The sequence below is a fragment of the Capra hircus genome, chromosome 7 (assembly GCF_001704415.2).
Source record: "Capra hircus breed San Clemente chromosome 7, ASM170441v1, whole genome shotgun sequence".
NCBI classification, from domain to species: domain Eukaryota; kingdom Metazoa; phylum Chordata; class Mammalia; order Artiodactyla; family Bovidae; genus Capra; species Capra hircus.
In genome coordinates this window covers 3254731-3269001 of record NC_030814.1, presented here as the reverse complement: position 1 = coordinate 3269001, position 14271 = coordinate 3254731, and the positions used below count along the sequence as shown (strand labels likewise).

At 36.1% G+C, this 14271-nt stretch overlaps 1 protein-coding gene across 1 annotated transcript in view; it reads right to left on the bottom strand.

The window, feature by feature from the left end:
- The window catches only part of FBXL17 (F-box and leucine rich repeat protein 17), a 517577-nt gene that overhangs the window by 439300 nt on the left and 64006 nt on the right, over window positions 1-14271 (bottom strand). The window lies entirely within an intron of this gene.

Below are 14271 nucleotides of genomic sequence, written 5' to 3'. Positions count from 1 at the left end.
CACTTCAGTCGTGTCCGACTATATCATACTCAAAAATAGAATACAACATCCAGTAACAACGCATTATGAGCAGGTTTATACCCTTCCTAAGGCTTTGCTAAACAGCAGGTAGGATGTACAGACATCAAGCAAAAATATTTACCAACTTCCTATTACTATCTTAATATATTTGCAATTATGTATTAATATATTTGTGGTATGTGCTATATGTTAATATATTTGCAATTATTTCTATTTCAATTTTTAAATAGGTCCCAAATAATCCAATATTGCTAAAAGAATAAATGCATACCAAAAAAAATGTTCTTCAATAACCAACATGCAAAAAGAACATGAAATTTTATGCAAGAACTGGAAATTAGTTTTAAAGATGGACAGCATTTGATATCTTTTACTATTTGTCCATAATTCTTCAAATATCATTTTAATTCTTCTTCACCAAAACTGTGCTTAATTAAGCTTTTCTGGCAGTGGATGCAAACAGAAATAGAAAAGAGAAAACAGCAGTCTAATTTCACAGGCTTGAGAGACTTCCAGTACAAAGAATCACTAGCAACAAGATAAAGATACAATGTGACTGCTCTCAAATAGTGAAACATTTAACATTCCTGTCTATGGCATTTAAAATCATAAACCAAACAAGTGATAGCTACAAAAACAATTGTCTAACATCCATTACATTTATGATAAGACAACTAACTAATAATTTAAAAATTCTTTTAACTTTACAGCTATAAAAATCAACAGTGGAAATTACATATTCATTTTAAAACCAAATTACAGCAAATCCCAAAATCCAGGCCAAACACAACCATGCCTACTTTGACACAGTTGGAACATTCTGCTCTGTCTGCTCCCCCGAAAGACACAAGGTGGGGGCAAGCAGAGCCGCCTTCCAGCAGTTCCATTCTGCACACACAGAGAGCAAAAGAGGTATATTTAAAGAGGCATTCACTTAGTTTTCTTCCATGTAACAGTGTTAAATTTATATAACCAATCTAATTCTTGAAAGGGACCATTCTAAGTGCAGAACAAGCAGAATTATCAACATAAAGAAGAAAAATTCCTATAAAGACATTTTTTAAAACAGAAAATGTACTGGATATTTAAATTATCAGTGTGGCATTAAAGCTACAGTGGAACAAAAATAAGTATCATATTTCCTGGATTAAAGTAGTCCTATTTTTGTCAGGACAAGCAACTACCATTAGGGGGAAGTTATATTTAATGAATGTTAGCTGTGTACTGCCATACAGAAAGTATTAGCAAATGAAAAAATTTGAATTACCAGAATTTTTTCAACAGAATTTACTTCATAAGACATTTGAAATAATGTGAAGATTCTGATGTTTTCTTATCAGCATTAAATTGCTATTTCCTGAATATTTTTAAATATTTTATTTTTAAATAAATGCAAACTAATACTGAAAATAATTACTATTGCCACTCCTAAAAATTATATATTTTAAATAAAAATCAATACTCAAAGTATTTTAATTAGATAATTATTTATCTAATTATTTATCTAATTATTTTAATTAGATAAAATTATCTGAAACAAAGTAATTTAAATTTTTGATAATTTTCATTTTAAATATAACAATTTATTTATAAATGTGTCAATTCTATTAATAGTATTATAAAAACTAGAATAATTACCTCTAAAACCTAGGCTAGACACTACCAAAAAGTGAGCAATATTTTCTCTCAAATATGCATATCTGAAATGTGTGCAAAGAAAAATAAGTCTATCGAGTATAATCTAAAATTGTGTCCTAAGGTCCAAAAGTGATCTGTTGGCCTTGAGTATTATTTAACCACCATGAAAAATTACTCAATTTTGGTATCTCTAATTAAAAAAAAAAAATTACTTTCTTTAAAAAATTTCATTCCATCACCTCAAAAAACATTTTCTAAGATGACAATGAGATTCTCCTTCAGAATTGCATTGCATACCTATCTCCTCTCCTCACTAACTCTGAACTTATTTCATCTTTTTTAATCTCCAAAATCTTCCTGTTCTTTTACCCTGAGCTTTGTTCCTTTCCTTACCTTGTCTTTTACGCCCTTCTTTGTTTTTGTCTTTTCATATTTCATTCTTTTCTTTAAGCCAGCATCATATAAGCCAAAGTGGCTTATGTCCCCAGGTCGGAGACAGCTATAAAAAATAAACTCTCACTATTTTTAAGGGGAGGAAAATAAGCTAGTTATCATCTGCGACAGCATGAGGGGATTTTAACCCACCAGACAAGCCTGTCCAATAAAACTCAGACCTGAAGCAAGTGATTAGAACCTCTCCTGCACATACATAGAGTTCTTGGAAAGCGTCCAATTTTTTTTTTCATTTCTTCTCCCTTGTTGAGAAAAAAAGGGCTAAAAAAATAATTGGACTATAATAATTCAATCACTTTTACAAGTCTATTCAACACAAAAATTCTTTAAACAAAATCTTTATAAGCTAGGACTCTAAACGTTTTAACAATTTTTTATTAAACACTGACATCTGAGAGAAGACATCTGTTTTCTGCTTCTCACAATTTCTGCTTGAACTAATGGAGGGTCAGTTACTAAATATGTAATTTCTAGCTTATTCTAGAATGAAAATCCAACATTTTGCATTAAAAATAAATAGCTAAAGTAATTCCATAATCCTTTGAAACTGTGACTTTCAGCATATCATTATATTTGATTAGGTTATTTTTCAAAGTTTTTTTTTTTTAAAGATTAGCTTTGCAACAACAGATAATGCTGGTTTTAATTTCAAAACAATCATACAAATTCATTTAAAGAAAAAGCACAAGTTTAACCCCTATTTATGCAAACAAAGCTTTATGACAAAAATCTAAAGTTAAACAAATTATCACCAATTAGTTCACTGAGCAAGGGTGTCCTAATAGTATGCATTCAGTGATATATTTAATGAGCGTAATTTTCATGTTGCCTAACAGCTGCTGCTAATAACTATATTATTACTACTACTCTTGTGGCATGTATGCACTTACTGTAATATGTTCAAATCTATAGCAATACTGACATTTAAAATCTTTAATTACTGAATATATTACCAATAAGGTGCTAAATTGAAAGAAATGGATATTGAAATGACTATGGCTAGAGATATATTCAGGACTTCATATTTATTCTGCTGCTTCTTTGAGGATACAAGAGTGAAGAAGGATGCTTTTTCCCGGATGCTGACCAAATTTCAATGCAGGTCTTTCATTAATGCAGGTCAGAAAGAATGGCTGCACTCTTCCCACACTTTGTCCACATATGCAGCGGCCTCTGCCTTACACAAGGGCGGGCTGGTGCTGGATGCTGTCATGCAAGACTGTATCTGTATCCTAGTGTCCGGGAAACGTTTCAGTGCCTCTCCCACCCACTAGGGTGGCCAGTTTGAGTGGCTGATGATAGTCCAGTCCATTCACAAAGTACTTCTTCTGCCTGTCTAACTGAAACCCAAGATTCAGAGGCCAAAAGGGGGAGGTGGGAGACTAATGCACATTAAAAAATAAAACTTCTGCATGGCACAAGTGCTACAGGCAAAGGCTAAAGCAAAACGACAAAATGGGGGAAAAAAAAACATTTAGAACTCCTACAAGGAATTAATAACATATATTACAAGGGCTCCAGGAACACAGGAGAGAAAGATCAGCAACTTGGGGGCAAAATACCCCAATGATGAATAATCACAAAGAAATCCAAATGGCTTTTTAAACATATGAAAAGCTGCCCAATCAGACTCATAAAGGGATAAATACAAATTAAAACTAACTCAGATACCATTTCTTGCCTATCAAAACAGCAAAAATCGAGCAGATTGACAATACACTACTAGCAAGGCTGAGGGAAATGATCACGCTCGATGCAAACCCACTGCTTACATGAACCCAAAATGATTCAGCCCCTGAGGAGCGGAATCCGGGACTATCTACCAATATCATAGGTCTTGTACCCACTGAACTAGCAATCTTACTCTGATAATCTCTCCTACAAATATACTTAAACTTGTATAAAATTATAAATATATAGCTGACCTAATAATTCTTGTACTAGCAAGAGAGTTGGCACAAATTAGGTGCACACATGAATGAATGTATTATGCTACTTCCAAAAAATTAACTGCTATATCACAGTTACAGAAGAGAGAAAAAAAACAATGAAAGCAACCTTACGGAAGAGATAATCGTATTATGAGAGATCTATGAAATGAAAAAATACAAGTGCAGTATATATACTAATTTAACTTTTGTGTAAATGGCATGGCACTCTTTATGTAAGTACTATCTATTTTTTATTTAAGAAAAAATATAAAAATACAGTGTTCTATTTTCTTATATTTTCATTAAAGACACAGGTTACATATAGGGAGCAAGGAAGAAGATGGAAATGAACAGAAGCAAGATTTCTTGGTATGTTATTTTTGATCTAGTAACTTCTCCAAAAATTAAAATCAAAATGGCTGACCTGCCAACTATTAGTGGCAAAAAGTACTACGTTAGCTCTCTTAAATCATTTGTAAAATTGAAATCAATTATTTAATAGATGTTCCCAAACAGAATGATAATATCACAAGAGCCATATAAATACCTGTAAAGTCATTAAATATACTATTGAGGTCCTTACTGGAATAGAAGACCAAATTTAAAACTTTAATGCCAATAAGCTTGGTAAGTTTACATCTAGAAGCAGTATACTGTGAACATTGGTTTGTAACCAATACTGTCCAATAAAAAATTGGGCATACCATAGATAGTATCCTATTCAAGAGTGAAATGAATATATATAAAAGCTTTTCTATGAAGATCAGGAACCAGGCAAAGATGTCCATTTTTTGCCACTTCTATTTAATATAGTACTGGAAGTCAAAGTCAGAGCAATTTAGCAAGAAAAAGAAATTAAAAGTATCCAAATTAGAAAGAAACATGTATAAGATCTTTTACATAGAGTACCCTAATATTAAACTAAAAAATAATCTATTAAATTAATTAAGTATAGCAGAGATGTACAAAATCAAAACAAAAAAAAATCAATTTCTCTAGGCTAATAATGAAAAATCTGAGAACAAAATTAAGAAAATAACTCTATTTATAATAGCAACAAATGGAAAATATTTAGAAATAAAGTTAACCAAGGGGTTTTAAGAATTGTATACTGAAAACTACAAAACATTGCTTAAAGAATTAAAGTTGACACAAATAAATGAAAAGACACCCTGTGTTCACAGACTGGAATATTTAAAATGTCAATACTACTCAAATGGATAAATATAGGTTTAATCAAAATCTCTACATCTTTTTTTGTAGAAACAGAAAAATCTATCCTACAATGCACATGCAATTTCAAGGGACCCCAAACAGCCAAAGCAATTTTGAAAAAGAACAAAGTTGGAGCTCTCACACATCCTGATTCAAAAAAATTATTATAAAGCTACAGTAATCAAAAATATAGATAGTACCATCATGAAGACAGACATATAGATCAATGGAAAGAACAGAAAACCCGGAAATAAGTCCTCACTTACACAGTCAAATGATTTTCAACAATGTGGCAAGACCATTCAATGGGGGAAGAACAGTCATTTCAATAAATAGCGCCGAGAAAACTGGATACCTACATGCAAAAACAAAATTAAGCTGGACCCTTCCTTTACATCATATCCAAAAGTTAACTCAAAATAGATCAAAGACCTAAACATAAAATTTAAACTATAAAACTCTTAGGAAAAACCATAGGGGGAAACTTTCATGATACTGGATTTGGCCGTGATTTCTTGAATATGACACCAGAACCACAGGCAATAAAAGTAAAAATACCTAAGTTGTGCTACATCAAAACTTAAAAGTCTATGCATCAAAGGAAACAACCAACAGAGTGAAAAAGTAACCTATTCGTTGGGAGAAAATATTTTTGAATCATATATCTGATAGCATGTTAATAATCAAAGAACATATAAAGAACTCCTACAGCTCAACAACAGCAAGAAAATAACCCAATTTTAAAATGAGCAAAGGACTTCAACAGACATTTCTCGAAAGATGTACAAATGGCCAATAAGCATATGAAAAGATGCTCATTATGGACATACAAATCAAAAGCACAATGAGATAATAAATCACATCCATTAAGATGGCTAACACCAAAAAACAAACATGGATTCCTTACATTTCACTTATATGAGATAAAGGAATCAAATTCATAGGGATAGAAAGTATAATGGTGGCTCCCAGGAATGTGGGGTTGCTTTGTTGCTAAACTGGTATAAAATTTCAGTTTTATAAGATGAATAGTTCTAGAGAATGGTTGCACAACAATGGGAATGTATTTAACACCACTGATCTGCACACTTTAAAACGGTTAAAATGGCAAAAGTTATGTTACGTATGTTTTAAAATTAAAAATAAAATGATTTTTAAAAGCGGAAAAGGCTAATAGAAGGCACGCTTTCTCATGCAGTGTCACCATCAAATTCACTCAAAAAAAAAAGTGACCAATCAAGAAGCATCACCTCTATCACCAAAACCTTACCAAAGAAGAATATAAGAATTCTTAACAAAGTAAAACAATCCAGAAGGGTAAAACATGACAACATAAAACACTCAGCAAGAGGATTTAGGCAAAAATGTGATCTTAAAAATAAGTAAAAGTCCTAAAGAGTAAGTAGAATTTATTTTGGCAAGAGGGAAAGAAATAGTACTCCAGAGATGAGAAGAATAAACAAAGGTGACCACTATGAAAAATAAGAACAAAGTGGAAGATGAATATTAAGATGGCAGGTTCTACCTCATCATCCACAATAAAACTTTAGTTAGTTTGCAAAAAAAAAAAAAAGTACCATTTTTGAGACACAGAGTAAATATCTTACTGATTCATTTGAAATTGGTTTACAGGTAAACCCTAAAGGGAAGAGGGTGGCATCTGACAAGCTTAAGAAAATAACTGCACTGCGGACACAAAAACTAAAGGGCCTCGAACAAAAGAATGAGCAGCAGGACTGGGGAAGCGAGGCGTGAGTCAAGACAGCGAAGGGTAAGTCAAGCACAGGGCGTGGAAGAGAGCAGGACAAGCAATGTGTGACGGTGGCTCCCAGGGGCTTGGGGCTGCTTTGTTGCTTAACTGGTATACAATTTTCAAGGCTATAAGACAAACAAAATCCATTCATTCAAAAATTACTTTTGAACAACTTCTACGTGCCTGGCATTTTCTAGGCAGAAGATACATCTATGAGCTACCTACTCTGGAGTTTACACTCTAGGAGAGGAATAGGAAACACAAACAGTAACGAAGGAAAAACAGCTGACACTAGCCAAAAGTTTTACACAAGACACAGAAGCAATCATCATTAAGGAGAAATGGTAAATCGGACATCCTCAAAACTAAAACCTGTCCTTCAAGGGAAAATGAAAGGAAAAGGAAAGACACAGACAAGCAAGTAACCACAATGCATATATCTAACACAAGAGCTTGCATCTAAAATATATAAAGAACTTACAAATTGATCAAAGAAATCCAAAATTTTTGAAAATATCTGTACGGACACTTCACTAAAGAAGTGAGAGTAATGGCTAACATGCACAATTAAAAGGTGCTCAACATCATTAGACATCAGGGAAAAGCAAACGAAAACCACAGTGAGATACAACCACACGTCCACTCAGACTGGCTAAAATGTAAAAATCAGACACTGCCACCGCTAGTGAGGATGGAGCACGAACGGAGCATCAGACACCTTTGGAAGGACCAGAAAACAAGTAGTTTACAAGTGTTCTGTAAAATCCTTTGCCAGTTATTCATAGAGTGAAATTTAAGTGACACAAACTACATGACCCAGCCATATCAAACCTAGGCATTCACTCAAGAGAAATGAAAACCTCTGCCCATTAAAGATTTCTTCATGAATATTCATAAAAAGTTTATATTTAAGAGTTGAAAAACCGGAAACAACCCAAATGTCCATTAACAGGTAAATGGATAAAAAAATTGTTTCTTTATACTTTGCACCCAAATATCAAATTAAGTACAACATACTAGGTACGTTGTGAACAGTACTAGTAAACAGTAATTAACTACAAAAATGCACAGCGTGTACTTAGAAACTACCGTCAACAATCTCTGAACTACAAACGGATCCAGACTTAGACTGAAGATGAGTCAGAAAAGAGCTAAGCAGAGTCAGAAAGAACAGGCTCCATATATACACAGTAAAAGACGCAGAATCAGATCAATGCAAAGCCTGACTGGACTCCACACACAGCAGTTATGAGCCAATAAACTTTTTACTGTTTAACCGGGTTGAGTCAAGTTGTCTGTTACGTGCAATAAAGTGAATCATAGATGATACGATTTAGCTCATACTTCAGTTCAGTTCAGTTGCTCAGTCGTGTCTGACTCTTTGCGACCCCATTAATCACAGCACGCGAGGCCTCCCTGTCCTTCACCAACCCCCAGAGTTCACTCAGACTAATGACCATCGAGTCAGTGATGCCATCCAGCCATCTCAATCTCTGTCATCTCCTTTTCCTCCTGCCCCCAATCCCTCCCAGCATCAGAGTCTTTCCCAATGAGTCAACTCTTCGTATGAGATGGCCAAAGTATTGGAGTTTCAGCTTTAGCATCATTCCTTCCTTCCAAAGAACAGCTAGGACTGATCTCCTTCATAATGGACTGGTTGGATCTCCTTGCAGTCCAAGGGACTCTCAACAGTCTTCCCAACACCACAGTTCAAAAGCATCAATTCTTTGGCACTCAGCTTTCTTCACAGTGCAACTCTCACATCCATACATGACCACTGGAAAACCATAGCCTTGACTAGACGGACATTTGTTGACAAAGTAATGTCTCTGCTTTTGAATATGCTATCTAGGTTGGTCATAACTTTCCTTCCAAGGAGTAAGCATCTTTTAATCTCATAGCTGCAATCACCATCTGCAGTGATTTTGGAGCCCAAAAAATAAAGTCTGACACTGTTTCCACTGTTTCCCCATCTATTTCCCATGAAGTGATGAGACCAGATGCCATGATCGTCGTTTTCTGAATGTTGAGCTTTAAGCTAACTTTTTCACTCTCCTATCTCACTTTCATCAAGAGGCTTTTTAGTTCTTCTTCACTTTCTGCCATAAGGGTGGTATCATCTGCATATCTGAGGTGATTGATATTTCTCCCGGCAATCTTGATTCCAGCTTTTGCTTCTTCCAGTCCAGCGTTTCTCATGATGTACTCTGCATGTAAGTTAAATAAGCAAGGTGACAATATACAGCCTTGATGTACTCCTTTTCCTATTTGGAACCAGTCTGTTGTTCCATGTCCAGTTCTAACTGCTGCTTCCTGACCTGCACACAGATTTCTCAAGAGGCAGGTCAGGTGGTCTGGTATTCCCATCTCTTTCAGAATTTTCCACAGTTTACTATGATCCACACAGTCAAAGGCTTCGGCATAGTCAATAAAGCAGAAATAGATGTTTTTCTGGAACTCTCTTGCTTTTTCCAAGATCCAGTGGATGTTGGCAGTTTGATCTCTGGTTCCTCTGCCTTTTCTAAAACCAGCTTGAACATCTGGAAGTTCATGGTTCACATATTGCTGAAGCCTGGCTTGGAGAATTTTGAGCATTACTTTACTAGTATATGAGATGAGTATAATTGTGCAGTAGTTTGAGCATTCTTTGGCATTGCCCTTCTTGGGATTGGAATGAAAACTGACCTTTTCCAGTCCTGTGGCCACTGCTGAGTTTTCCAAATTTGCTGGCATATTGAGTGCAGCACTTTCACAGCATCATCTTTCAGGATTTGAAATAGTTCAACTGGAATTCCATCACCTCCACTAGCTTTGTTCGTAGTAATGCTTTCTAAGGCCCACTTGACTTCACATTCCAGGATGTCTGGCTGTAGGTGAGTGATCACACCATTGTGAGATCGATTTCCATATTCTCCATTAAATAGTAGGAGGATTTAATTGCTAATGATGGGAGCTTATTGCAAAGAAAATGATAGGAATTCATGAAAAAAAGTAACAGACTGGAATAACCACTGTGGATAATTTACTAGGAGTACAAAATATAAAAGCAGTAAGAAACACAGATAGAATGTATGGCAAAAACCACCACAATATTATTAAATAATTAGCCTTCAATTATAAAAAGATTAAAAAAAAAAAGAAACACAGTGTTTTGAAAAAACCACAAATACCAGGGGTTAAAATAACGCTTCCAAAAATTCCCTGTAAGACAGAAGGCTGACTGGGCCCTATCAAATGTGCAAAATGACCAACAGTTACTTCTACCACTTGCCAAGCTGCTCAACAACAACAATGTTCACCACCAGCAAACCTCTGGCAATGACCCCATTCCAGGTTTTCTTTAGTCACAAAGAGAGAGAAGTGGAATGGCAGTTGGGAAGTTAACAAGAAAAGAAACTTTTAACTCTTACACATTAAATGTTTAACTTAATTACGAAATGCTATCTGCCAAGATGCCTTGTTGGATGATACATATACACCATCTCAATCCACGTAACTTCATCAAAGGTCAAGCAGAGTAAATGGTATCATCTCCAATTTAAACACCTATTGTTGCTCAGTTGCTAAACTGTGTTAGGCTCTTTGCAACCCTTGGACTGTAGCATGCCAGGCTTCCAGGTCTTCACTATCTCCCAGAGTTTGTTCAAACTCCTGTCCATTTAGCCTAAGGAAATCAAATCTTCAAAAAATTTAAATCCAAGTGCTTAAGAAATCCAGAACTTGTGACCTGGTAATTGGTCGTGCTGGGATGGGAATCAACACATCTCTGACACAGAAGCTACCTTGCTCAACCTTTCGACAAGAATAAGCACTAAGAGGTGTCGTTGGTTCCTTTGTCTGACCTGCCATCCTAAGGGAAGGCATCAGTCACTTCTCACAAGAAAAACGTGTCCCTTAATGATAGAACAGAACACAGGAGTATCAAGGAGTTCCTAAAGTACGTTGTTTATTCTTATCCCACCTCTAAGTATAAAACTATCTGATGTTCTCAAAAAACTCCAGCAGTGGACACGGTCACTATTTGAAAGAAAAACAAAAACACTTGGCAGAGAAATGAAGGATAGTATGTAGAGAAGACATGCTTCTTAGTTTTTTGAAAATTATCAACAAGATATCATAAAAAGGGTACATATGAAAATATATTCTTCTGCTAGAAAACCACTGAAATTTATAGGCATTATCATTTCTAATGGGGAACAAAAGGAAAGAGTCAAAGTATTCAGCAATACTGAAGTCTGTAGAACAGAATATGTGATGTACCTTTCTGAATTAAAATGTATGTCTTCAGAAAACTAAAACAGAACTGTCATATGAGCCAGCAATTTCACTGCTAGGCATTCAGTTCACTTCAGTCTATCAGTCGTGTCTGACTCTTTGCAACCCCATGGACGGCAGCACACCAGGCTTCCCTGTCCATCACCATCTCCCAGAGTTTACTTAAACTCATATCCATGGAGTCAGTGATACCATCCAACCATCTCATCCTCTGTTGTCCCCTTTTCCTCCTGCCTTCAATCTTTCCCAGCATCAGGGTCTTTTCCAGTGAGTCAGTTCTTTGCATCCGGTGGCCAAAGTATTGGAGTTTCAGCTTCAGCAACAGTCCTTCCAAAGAATATTCAGGACTGATTTTGTATAGGATGGACTGGTTGGATCTTCTTGCAGTCCAAGGGACTCTCAAGAGTCTTCTCCAACACCACAGGTCAAAAGCATCAATTCTTCAGCACTCAACTTTCTTTATAGTCCAACTCTCAAATCCATATATGACCACTGGAAAAACCATAGCCTTGACTAGACAGACCTTTGTTGACAAAGTAATGTTTCTGCTTTTTAATATGCTGTCTATGTTGGTCACAACTTTCCTTCCAAGGAGTGTCTTTTAATTTCATGGCTGCAATCACCATCTGCAGTGATTTTGGAGCCCAAAAAAATAAAGTCTGACACTGTTTCCCCATCTAATTGCCATGAAGTGATGGGACCGGATGCCATAATCTTAGTTTTCTGAATGTTGAGCTTTAAGCCAACTTTTTCACTCTCCTATCTCACTTTCATCAAGAGGCTTTTTAGTTCTTCTTCACTTTCTGCCATAAGGGTGGTATCATCTGCATATCTGAGGTGATTGATATTTCTCCCGGCAATCTTGATTCCAGCTTTTGCTTCTTCCAGTCCAGCGTTTCTCATGATGTACTCTGCATAGAAGTTAAATAAGCAGGGTGACAATATACAGCCTTGATGTACTCCTTTTCCTATTTGGAACCAGTCTGTTGTTCCATGTCCAGTTCTAACTGCTGCTTCCTGACCTGCATACAGATTTCTCAAGAGGCAGGTCAGGTGGTCTGGTATTCCCATCTCTTTCAGAATTTTCCACAGTTTATTGTGATCCACACAGTCAAAGGCTTCGGCATAGTCAATAAAGCAGAAATAGATGTTTTTCTGGAACTCTCTTGCTTTTTCGATGATCCAACGGATGTTGGCAATTTGATGTCTGGTTCCTCTGCTATTCTAAAACCAGCTCAAACATCTGGAAGTTCATAGTTCATGTATTGCTGAAGCCTGGCTTGGAGAATTTTAAGCATTACTTTACTTGCGTGTGAGATGAGTACAACTGTGTGGTAGTTTGAGCATTCTTTGACATTGCCTTTCTTTGGGATTGGAATGAAAACTGACCTTTTCCAGTCCTGTGGCCACTGCTGAGTTTTCCAAATTTGCTGGCATATTGAGTGCAACACTTTCACAAAATCATCTTTTAGGATTTAGCTCAACTGGAATAGTTGAATAGTTGGGATTCCATCACCTCCACTAGCTTTGTTTGTGGTGATGGTTCCTAAGGCCCACTCTAGGATATTACTCAGCCATGAAAAGGAATAGAATTCTGCCATTTGCTACAATGAGAATGGCCCCAGAGGGGCTGTTTTGCTTGGCAAAATAAGACAGAGAAAGACAAACACTCTATGTTATCATTTACATGTGGAATCTAAAAATATAAACAAATGCCTATAACAAAACAGAAGCAGACTCACAAATATAAAGAAGAAACTAGTTGTTGGCAGTGTGGAGATGGCAGAGTGGAAAAGGACAGGACAGGGGTATGGGATTTATGAGATGCAAGCCGCCATGCATGGAATAAATGGGCTACAAGGATACACTGCACAGCACAGGGATATGTAGCCACTGTTCTGCCTTAACTTTAAATGCCATATATCAAGAAAAACACGGCATCACTATTTCTGAAATCAAAATAATAGTGTAAATCAACTCTACTTCAATTTAATTTTTTAAATAAAAAATTTTAAAGGAATGATAGACAAATAAAAATATATGTATACATATTTGAATATGCATTAAAAGTTTTCCAAAAATAATTGTCAGATGGATTAGCAGGAAGTTTTCATTTTGTACTTTTCTATACTTTTAGAATTTTTTAAACTTGCATGAAGATTTTTTCTGACAAGGGTTATTTAAGCCTCTTATATTTCTTAGTACTTTGTAAGATCCTCTCAAATATTCTTTTAATTACAGTTCACTTTCAATATTATTAATAGTGTAATAGATAAATGACTATGGGAAAAGTGTCACTATTCACTTAATATAAGACTACCACTTTCACATAAACTGCCTGAGGTAATGGGCTTCCCAGGTGGCACTAGTGGTAAAGAACCAGTCCGCCAGTGCAGGAGATATGAGAGACACAGGTTCAATCCCTGGGTTGGGAAGATCCCCTGGAGGAGGGCATGGCACCCACTCAGTATTCTTGCCTGGGAAATCTCATGGACAGAGGGGCTTGGGGGGCTATGGTCCATAGGGCTGCAAAGAGTCAAACACAACTAAAACAACTTAGTACGCATGAGTGTTCAGTACAAATGACCAAACACCTCCCAGGGATTTTCCCAAAGTCGCTCAACTAAGATACAGAATCCTTATATAAACCTGATTGTGAAAGTCAAAGTGAAGTCGCTCAGCCGTGTCCGACTCTTTGCGACCCCGTGGACCATAGCCCACCAGGCTCCTCAGTCCTTGGGATTCTCCAGGCAAGAAACTGGAGTGGGGTGCCATTTCCTTCTCCAAGGGATCTTCCCCACCAACAGATCGAACCCGGGTCTCCCGCATTGCAGGCAGACGCTTTAACCTCTGAGCCATCAGGGAAGCCCCATTATATATATATAAACCTATAGCTCCCTAATTCAAACCTCAAAGCACTTTCCATTACACCATACTGCCTATTCAAAGACAAAGGTGTTTTAAAGTTAAAATAAACTTATATAA